The sequence below is a fragment of the Triticum dicoccoides genome, chromosome 4A (genome assembly GCF_002162155.2).
Source record: "Triticum dicoccoides isolate Atlit2015 ecotype Zavitan chromosome 4A, WEW_v2.0, whole genome shotgun sequence".
Lineage (NCBI taxonomy): Eukaryota > Viridiplantae > Streptophyta > Magnoliopsida > Poales > Poaceae > Triticum > Triticum dicoccoides.
Genome location: NC_041386.1, coordinates 751,265,350 through 751,275,859, shown reverse-complemented (window position 1 = coordinate 751,275,859; position 10,510 = coordinate 751,265,350). Strand labels below are relative to the sequence as shown.

Below are 10,510 nucleotides of genomic sequence, written 5' to 3'. Positions count from 1 at the left end.
CTGAATAATATGATGGTCCTCCTCACGACTCTTTTTGCTGTCACACAACAAATAGAGGTGTATCCATCCCATAAAGATTCCTATACTTCTCTCCAGTACAGAGTCGGTCAGTACACAATTGTAATATTCAGTACTGGAGTGACTAGTAGTATTTTAGCAAGCAGCAATGGACGATTTGTACAGAAAGGGGCTTTCCCTTGCTGTCACAATGCAGTAGCCCGAACCCAGTGCGATTCATTTGGACCTGATAACAGACACCTGAAAAAAGACACGGACAAGTCTTTAGAGAGATAAAAGTCCTTACCCGCCAAAATAAAGGATATTCATGTCAGAGAAGAAGATGCAATGGACGATGGCAAGTGCTACTGAATTTTGACATGTACAAAGAGCTGCCCTGCTACATATATCTATCTATCTATCTATCTATCACTTGTGTTATGTTGGGGTTCAGAATTTAGGAAAGAAGGATGGTGGAGACAAACATGATTCCCTAATGCTTGTATCATCATTGCCAACACATATACTTTTCAACCTAGGCATACGGTCCAAACCCAAGTGCGCGAGAGAGGGGAACTGCCATAATGGTGGAAGATCCTTGCAGTCACTAAGTCGAAGTTCACTAAGATGCTCTAACAGTGCAGAGTTGTGCATCCATGATGACAATTTGGCACCGGTATAATTAGATAACAGTAGAACTTCAAGGCTTTTATGAGGACAAAGGGCCTCTAATATTCCTTCTGCTTTAGTATCTGCTTCATATCCAACATGTATGACATAAGAAGGCCCATCTTCCCAATCGAGTAATAATCGTTTCAAATTATGCTTGGCAGACATATTGCCTTGTTTAGCATTTTCTGAACTATGCACCTTTCTCAGCTCAGTCAAACAAAGAGCACCACCAAGACTCAGATCTTTTAGTTGACCAATTCCACGACCTGCATCACTGTCGATGACATAATTCGTCAATGTCTATAGAGAATTCAGCTGACCAATACCTTGTGGCATGCGCTCCAAACTATCACACCCAATGAGGAAGATGTGCCGAAGACTGCTCATATATCTCATGTCTTCTGGTAACTTGTTAAGGTCTGCACAACCAATGAGTTTCAATGTTTGCAAGCTATACATCATGGTAATGGCTTCAGGCAGTGCAGAACAATCTAGATAGCGAAGATGCTTCAAGCTTGTCATATGTGTCCCGAATGATAATGTCTTCAGTGCTCGTAAGGACATGAATGTTGACTTGGCCATACTCGGATGAATCCCAATCCCGAATTTCCTTTGGAAGACTAATATCGTGCGGGGTCGGGGAGCTAGAATTTCCTTCATGGCGGCAATAATATTATTACTGACGGAGTCAAGTGACAAATGCCGAACCTCATGATTTATTGTACTAGCATCATCTGTGGATCCTTGCAGAATGGCGCAATCATTTCCGCTTACGGAGTCAGCAAGATCATGCATGGGATCATGCATCTTGCAAGTAGTTCGTGGGTGGATGAACCCATCTCGAAACGCGAAGAGCAAATTCTTTTGAATCTCAACATCTTGTAGGAAACATTTCCAAACTAGCACATCAAAAATTTGCTAGCCTCTTGTTTCCGATGCAATAAAGCCATTTGCCATCCATAGCTGGATTAACATGTCTTTATCCATCGGGCTATCCTTGGGGAAAATAGCACAGATGGAAAAACATATTTTTGCTTCTGATGACAAGTGACCATAGCTTAGCTGTAGTGCAGGTACAATCCCAGTACTTGTGAGGATGTCATCTTTCCAAACATGACTATCCAGAACAGAAACCCACTGATCGTGATGCTTCGAACGAAGTAAGGCGGCTATGGTCTTGATAGCAAGAGGTAATCCCTTACACTTGTGGACAATACTCTTAGCCATTGAAATCAATTCCTCTTGCTTTTCGACTCCCCTTCCAAATGTTTTTCTACGAAAAAGCTCCTATGATTGATCCTCATCTAGAAGTGATATCTGATGTGGAGGAACTGTGCCCATGATAGAAGCAACTTGATTGCTGCGGCTTGTCACGATTATAGCACTACCCGAGCCAGCATGTGAGCACAACAAAGATCTCATGCCGTCCCACTTCTGCCTATCTTGATTCCGAACATCATCCAACATGAGGAGGTACCTTTTCTTGCCCAACAGTTGGCTGAGTTCCTTTTGTAGTGCCTCCATCTCAGTCAAATCACACTTCTTCATCGTGGCCACTTGTATTATAGATCGGATAATTTCTTCAATGATGAACTTGTCAGAGAAACATACCCACATGATCAACTCAAAATGATGCACCACCCTCTGGTCATTGTGCACAAGTTGAACAAGTGTGGTCTTACCAATTCCCCCCATACCGACAATGGGGAGCATCATGACATTATTATTATTATTATTATTATTATCGTTATTGTTGTTGGAGTGGTCGAGCAACATCTTCACCCCATGTTCCTTGTCATCTTGTCTGCCGACAATCTTTGATTCGTTGACACGAGAGTGAGTTTGCCGATGATCATCGCGTGGTGCCTCGGTATGCTGCAGGAAGTGGAAATTGTTCATCTCCACAACCAGTTCATCCAACATCTCAAGGGCATCCTTCATCTTCCTGCTCATGGAAATACGGAAAAGAATTGGACTTTTGACGGTGAAGTAGCTCAGCACCTGAAATGAATACAAGTAAAAGATGGTCTTAGCTTGCTTGCAAATTAATCGCAAAGTCAAGTGAGATATCGGTCGTACCTGTGAGAATACTTGCCACTTCTTTGTGTGGTAGGGTAGGTAAAATGTTGTGAAATCTTGTTTGCACTAGTTTTGGTTAAGGGATACAGACAAGGTTTTGATAAGGTCAGACTCGATTTTCCCTGCTTTTTCATTTTTCCTTCCTATCGCAGCAGCTATGGGCTTCAAATTCTATCTATCTATCTATCCATCCATGGGAATCAAAATCTATCTATCCATGGCAATAATAAAGTTAGTACTACGGACGAACCTTGTAGGCCGTCCAGTGGCGGCGGATCTGGGCGGCACGGCGGCGCAGCGCCTCGTAGCGGAACTCATCCAGGACGTCGTCTGCCTTGTAGGCGGCGGTCTTGAGGTCCACCATCCATCGTCGAACGGCGGGGTTGGTGCGGCTCTTGGCGTCGGCGTCGAGCAGGATGCACTGGACAGCGGCCAGGTGGCGCTCGAGCTTCCGGCGGGACTTATCCAACCCCCACGCCCGCAGCAGCTCGGCCACCAGCACGTCGCCGACCTTGGCCGCCACGCTGCCCAGCAGCGGCAGGGCAGCATCACCAGCGAGCCCGTCTCGATCTCCTCGCCGCCGGCCTCACACTCTCAGTCTCAGTCAGTCAACACTCAGCAGCAGTAGTCCACTATTTTTTGTTTGTGTGTGTGGATGGCCATGTAACATTGAATTCCACGTCTGGCCCATGCACAATAATTGCTCCAAGGCCCACCGATATGATACAGAGACAGACCCATGTTCAATACTGGACCTCACCAACCCCTCAAAAAAAAAATAATGGACCTCATCATGTTTTTTATGTCCATCCCCACCCGAAGCAGTTCTGCCCCTGCACTCAAGACATATAATATAAGAAGACGGAATAGCTAACAGCGTGTTTGCCTATACTCTTAAGTGCGGCGTTTCGGTGCCCAGGCTCATTTGCACCTGTTCAGAAAAAAAATCAAAACAAAACCTAGAAAAATTCAAAAAATTCCAAATTATTTTCTTGTGGTAGATAATTTGATGTGTGAGGATCGCCCTAATTTTTAGATCATTTGGACATAGGAGCAGTTCTCAGCAAAAAAGATAAATTGGGTCATAACAATGCATGAACAGTAAACATTTTTACAGACCCTGAATTTGTCTTTTTTGTCGAGAGCTGCTCAGATGTTCAACTGATTTGAAACTTGGAGCGAACCACACGCATCAAATTATCTACCATAGACAAAAAAAATTGGATTTTAAAAAAATTCTAGTATTTGTTTTGATTTGTTTCGTGAGGGCGGGTGCAGCTGAGCATGGGCTCAGAAGTGGATTACCGTATACTCTTATATTTCTTTACAGGGGGAGTATTTGAGAAGTGGAAAGAGAGTTTAATGTAGGAAGTTGTATTGACATTAGACCTGCGATGAGTTGTTTTATACACAATCTTCTGTTTGACGCATGATAAGAATTACGTATGAGAATTTGAGGAGCAAACGTATATCCTTGTTTGGATCGTGGGAAACGACGAGGGACTATACAAGGGAATTCAACTCATAAATCATGAAGAAGTGTTAAGATTGAATCTCGGCCTCCAAAAGGGATTTCCGAGGAAACACTCTAATTAGCATTGCCTAAAAAGTGTTTGTTTCAACTTAAAAGAAGTGTTTGTTTCGTGCAAATAAATTGGCTCAACACATGCATTTTATATGTTGTAAGATGTCAGTAGTAGAAAAAGGGCCTATTGTCCCGGTTGGTGAGGGCCTTTAGTCCCGGTTCATGAACCAGGACTAAAGGGTCGGTACTAATGCCCTGGCCATTTAGTCTCGGTTCAATCCAGAACCGGGACAGATGGGCCTCCACGTGGCTTGTCCCCTGAGCCCAAGCAGGAGGGCCTTTGGTCCCGGTTGGTGGCACCAACCGGGACCAATAGGCATCCACGCATCAGCATTTCTGTGGTTGGGGTTTTTGTTTTTTTTTGAAGGGGGGGGTCTGGGGGTTTTGGGGGGTTAATTTAGGTGTTTCATATATTGTGTTAGCTAGCTAATTAATAGAGATAAGTGTCCCCTCTTTTGTCCGTACTTGGTCGACGCTACGTACTATACATACGTATAGAGAGGACTAGCTAGACACGCTAGCTAGCTAGTAAGCAAACGAAGGAAACAGAAGATCGTCATGAACATATATGCATACAGACAAAAGTGATATCGACCACCTCTCCTTCTCTGAGAGATTGGTCGAACAACAAGTTCTCATATATCTATCCGACACTACCGGCTACATATATACAATAATTATCTTTTACAAATATAATCTCCTAACATACGGACGCGTGGTCCACATAGTATTCTCCGTCTTCAGCGATCACGTGGTCAAGAAAGAATGCCACCAATTCCTCTTGAATTGCTCGCAGGCGATCTGGTGCTAGGAGTTCATCCCGCATCTGAAACATCTAATTTGAAGAAGGGGGTCAATACATATATATGAATGAATGAAACTCAACACAAATGATGGTAATAAAATAAAATTGTGAATATTGTTATTTACGCACTTCATATTGTTTGTCAGAGTAGCCCCGCTCACAGGTCGTGTGGCGGATGGACTCGCAAATGTAGTATCCACAGAAATCATTCCCTTGTTCATGCCACAACCACTTTACAAGAAAAAGAGGTCAATCAAACTGATAATTAGCAAGCATGCTAAATGGTATTGATGAAACTAGCGCTTGAATCACTAGGAGATGCGTGGAATATGCTACTATAGTACTTACTTTTGGGTGTCTAAATTGCAACTTCTTCGGCAGTCCCGGAGCTTTTTTGGTGAATTTTCTCCAGACCATGCCATACAAAGAAAACAATTACTTGACATCAGAAATGAACAAAGTTGCTGATATGGTGGATAATGATCGATTTAGCTTACTTCTCGAGCATTTCAGTCATGTCCGCATACTCCTTGGGATCTTTTCGTTTGGAGTCTAAGACAGTTACTACTCCCTGCTCAAGCTTAATCTCTAGGAGAATATAGTGGTACCTGCGCACGCATGCATAACTCATCAATATTACATTACTATAACCTGGACTAATAAGGGAAACCGAATATGCCACAAGACAGTAACACTCACTTGAAGTTGTAAGGAAAGAGTATTATATCTTTGTGTTCATTTATTACCAACGATCGTAGCAAGTTGGCCTCGGTATTTTCGGCATGAAATTCAACCTCAGTTGCATCTATGAGATATGTGTTAATGAACCCAATATCACCCACTTGTCTTTTTTTCAATTCGGTGATCTTCAATCTGCATAATATAGTGAGGATAATTATAAATACATGCAATGAAAGAGCTGAGTTATATAGAGAGACTTAATGACAGAAGTAGTACTACTTACAGACAGTAGCAGGTGACCGTTGCTTTATCGAGGGCCAATTGATTGAAAAACTGATAGAACTCCTTAAATGGAATAGGCAATAGTTCAATTCCAACGAGGTCATGCTCCTTTTTAACTTTCACATACAAAGTACTCCTCCCCTCAGACTCTCTGCAGGTTTTCATGTACCAATCATGCAATCTTCGCATCATCGTTGATAGAGATCTTTCATCTTTGACGAGAGGCTTCCCGTACTCGTATCTTTGTATCTGCACCTCCAAGAAATCATAATGTACATCGTCGGGCAGGTAATCTTCAGGATTGCCATAACCGGGCACCATCCTCGGATCGACGATGTCGCTAGCAGGCACCTTGAGCGGGGGACATGATTGCTTCACTTGTTCGCCGAGCTGGGCAATTTGTTTCCCTGCTCGTCGTTCTTTCATCCTTTGATCACTTTTAGTACTTCCCGACCTCTCCGCTTCGGCAAATGCCTTTCCAATAATGCACTCATAGTTGCCTTTCGGCGGAGACTTGGGTGGTTTTGTCAGGGCAGCCAGAGTGCGCTTCGCTTTCACCGGATCTACCTTCTCCTCCGGAGGTGGATGTCTCTTTGCTTTCAACCCTTCAAACCAATCATTCAATTCGGTCTGCGTGATCTTCGCGTTTTCCTCCTCGTTCCTCTCGTACGGTAACTTCTCTGGAGTCTTCAGAGAAGGACCGAATCTGTATCTCCTCCCGCCTTTGGCTGTACTGCTAGACGGCGACAGAGCAGACAGAGCGGATGTCTTCTTTCGTTGCTTACGAGGCAGAGGAGAAGGACTACGACGCGCCGGAGCATCCGGAGCGGCGGCGGGTCTCTTCCGCCCTTGCTGACGAGGTGGAGAAGGAGGAGGTTGGTTGCTCGGGCGCGCCGGCGGAGACGGAGAAGGAGGCGGAGTGCCGCCACGCGCCGGAGAAGGAGCCGGCCGAGTGCCCTGATCGTCACTCGTCGGAGGAGGAGGCGGTGAAGGAAGCGGAGTGCCCTGACTCGCCGGAGGAGGAGGAGGAGGCGGAGGCGTCCAGTTCGGAAGGTTGATGAGATCCTTCCGCCATAGGCATGGAGTCTTCAGAGCAGAACCCAGCCGATTCTCCCCTTCACCGGTAGGGTGGTTAAGTCGGAGGTCCTAAAATCCCTCCGTTATTTCATCCACCATCACCTTAGCATATCCTTCTGGAATCGGCCGGCAGTGAAAAGTTGAGTCGGGTTTAGTAGGATAAACAGAGCCAACAGCTGCCTTGACCTTCAAATTGCTCCATTCCGCCATAAGGTGGCAATTTTGAGACTCCGTGATAGCATCCACGGGATAGCTGGCAGGAGCCGTCAAGGCATGCTCCGGCTGAAGCAGCTCGGTGGAAGCCACGCCGCTTCTCCGCTGAGATGGCGGGGTAGCTTCGGGGTAAGCTTCCGCAGGTCGTTTGCTCCGTTCTGCTTCTTGTTCCTCTAGCCCCATTACCCTTTCGTGCAGCGCCTGCAGTTGGCTCTGCTCTAGTTTCTTCCTCCTCTCCTGGGTTTTGTAACCGCCTGCGTCTGGAAATCCAGCCTTCCACGAAACGGAGCCTGGCGTGCCTCGTGTCCGTCCAGGGTGCTCAGGATTCCAGAGGGCCAATGTGAGCTCGTCCTTCTCCCTGTCTGGAACGAACGTCCCTTGCTGCGCTGCTTTAATATATTGCTGAAGCCTCTTGACTGGTATGTCCAATTGATCGTCCGTCCAAATGCACTTCCCTGATACAGGGTCCAAGGTTCCGCCATCCCTGAAGAACCAAGTCCGGCAACGGTCTGGCCAGTTCATTGTCTCTGGTTCGATCCCTTTATCAAGCAGATCATTCTCAGCCTTGGCCCACTTAGGCCGGGCTATGAGGTAGCCACCTGACCCCGTGCGATGGTGAAGCTTCTTCTTCGCAGCATTTTGCTTGTTTGTCGCCGACATCTTTTTACTCTTTTCTGATGTCTTGTGGGCCACAAATGCGGGCCAGTCATCTCTGATCTTCTTATATTTGCCCTTGAATTCTGGTGTCTCTTTTTTATCAACAAACTTATTCAGGTCTTTCTTCCAATTCCTGAATAGGTCTACCATCTTCTTAATAGCAAAAGACTTGATTAATGGCTCTATAACTGGCTTCTCCGGATCATCCTCTGGCGGTAGGGTGAAATTTGACTTCAGCTCAGTCCAAAGATCATTTTTCTGCAGATCATTGACATAAGACACCTCAGGGTCTTCGTTCTTACGCTTATACCATTGCTGGATTCTGATCGGGATCTTGTCCCTAACCAGAACCCCGCATTGAGCAACAAATGCCTTCTTTATCCGGATGGGCTCAATCGGTTGGCCGTCGCGCGCGATTTCTATGATCTCAAACCTTTCATCCGAGCTCAACTTTTTCTTCGGGCCTCGTCTCTTTACCGAAGTTGTGCTCGATCCGGAGGGCTAGAAAAAAGAAACAAAGACGAGAGTTAATTAATATGTGTACATACCAAAACAATGAATGCATCAATTAGCTAGTCAGCACAGGCTTAACTAATATATATACCTGGCCGGACTCAGTTCGGTGATCACCGGAACCGTCCTCACGGTCTACTTCTTCACCCTCTCCTTCTTGCACCGGCATTGGGTCATCGGAGCCATCATAATCATAGCCAACTGCTTCTTCACCCTCTCCTTGCAGACCATCGGTGTCGTTGAGAAACATCAACGAGCAGACGGCATCACTTCCTTCTGTGATTATGTCCCTCAACAACGCTTCTTGTGCTTCGTCTCGGGGCGGGGTGTCCATAGTTTCTACAAATATTTACAACATGGCAATTATTATTCAAACATGACAGATATGGATATATTAGTGGCAAACGTAGAACTAGCTAATCACAATAAGGAATCATATTAATTAGTGGCCTCGACGCTGCTTCTCTAGGGTTTCGGGTGGCCTCGACAACGCTTCAAGGGTTAGGGGTGGCCTCGAGAATGCTTCAAAGAGGGGGTAATATCGACCCCCCCACGTGTTGAAGCTATCGGGAGGGGGTCGGCGTTGAACACTACATTTATGTCCCACAAGTGACGTGGGCATCGACGCCCGCGGTAGGGTAGAGGGTCGTGGATCGCCGAGCGGTCGAGGGTCAAGGGGTCGAGGATCGCCGAGGGATCGGGAGGTTGCCTAGTGTCAAAGGATTCAACGAAACCATGTCTCATCATTAGGCGAAAGTAACAGGTGCATGATGGTACGAAGCTCTCCAAAGTTATTTTGGAACGGAGTCTCAGATAGGATAATTCGCTTTTTGGTACAAAGTTCAGCAAGAACCTTCCGAATATCGTTATTTGGAAGGCCTTTGCTGAAATTCATACAAAAAGGCAAATTATCCTATCCGGGACTCCATTCCAGAATAACTTTGGAGGACTTCGTACCATCATGCACTGGTTACTTCCGGCTAATGATGAAGCCATGGATTTCTTCAATACTTTGACACTAGGAAACCTCTCGACCCCTCGAACCCTCGACGACCCTCGAACCCTCAACCCCTATACGACCCTGGAACCCTCGACCCTCGACCCCTCGACCCTAGAACCCTCGAACCCTCGACCCTCTACCCTAGTTCCCGACCCTCGACCCCTCGGCGATCCTCGACACCCTCGTTCCCGATAAAAATTAAGAAGAAGAAGAAGAAGAAAAAAGAGGAGAAAAAAAGGAGAAGAAGCTCCTCTATTCCTTCTTCTTTTCCTTTTTTTTCTTCTTCTTCCTCTTCTTCCTCTCCTCGTCTTCTCCTTCTTGTTCTCCTTCTTTCTCTACTTATTTTCCTTTTTCCTCTCCTTGTTTTTCTTCTTCTTCCTTCTTCTTCCTTCCTCTTTTCTTCCTTTTCCTTATTTTACTTTTTCCTCTCCACTAACATAAAATGCACTAACCTAAAATGCAACAAACATAAAATGCACTAAATCGATCAACTAACCAAAAATCAGTGATAAAATGCACTAACCTAAAATCGATATCTACTAACAACTTAAAAAAATTAATACATATATGAAAAAAATGCATATATGAAAAAAAAACATCATCATATCATCAACAGAAAAATAGTATTTTTTCTAAAAATCTATCTTTTGCATATATACATCAACATATATATACACAGAGAACATATATATACATACATATATACATTTTTATAAAAATGCAAAAAACAAAAAATCTAAAGAAAGGACATATAAACAGATATACACACATACATATACTCATACATATACTCATACATATACATATAATCTGCACGAAAAAAACATATATATATTTGCAAAAAAAAGGGGAAGAGGGGGGCGGTGCCGGCCCTGACCAAAATGAGGCAGAGGCGAAGGCGGCGTGGGGCAGCTGGGGCGCGGCGAGGCAGAGGCGGGGCGGCGACGGC

At 45.1% G+C, this 10,510-nt stretch overlaps 1 pseudogene; it reads right to left on the bottom strand.

Moving 5' to 3' along the window:
* Nucleotides 1–234: 234 nt before the first annotated feature.
* LOC119284468 lies at nt 235–3,489 on the bottom strand (annotated as a pseudogene).
* Nucleotides 3,490–10,510: the final 7,021 nt, after the last annotated feature.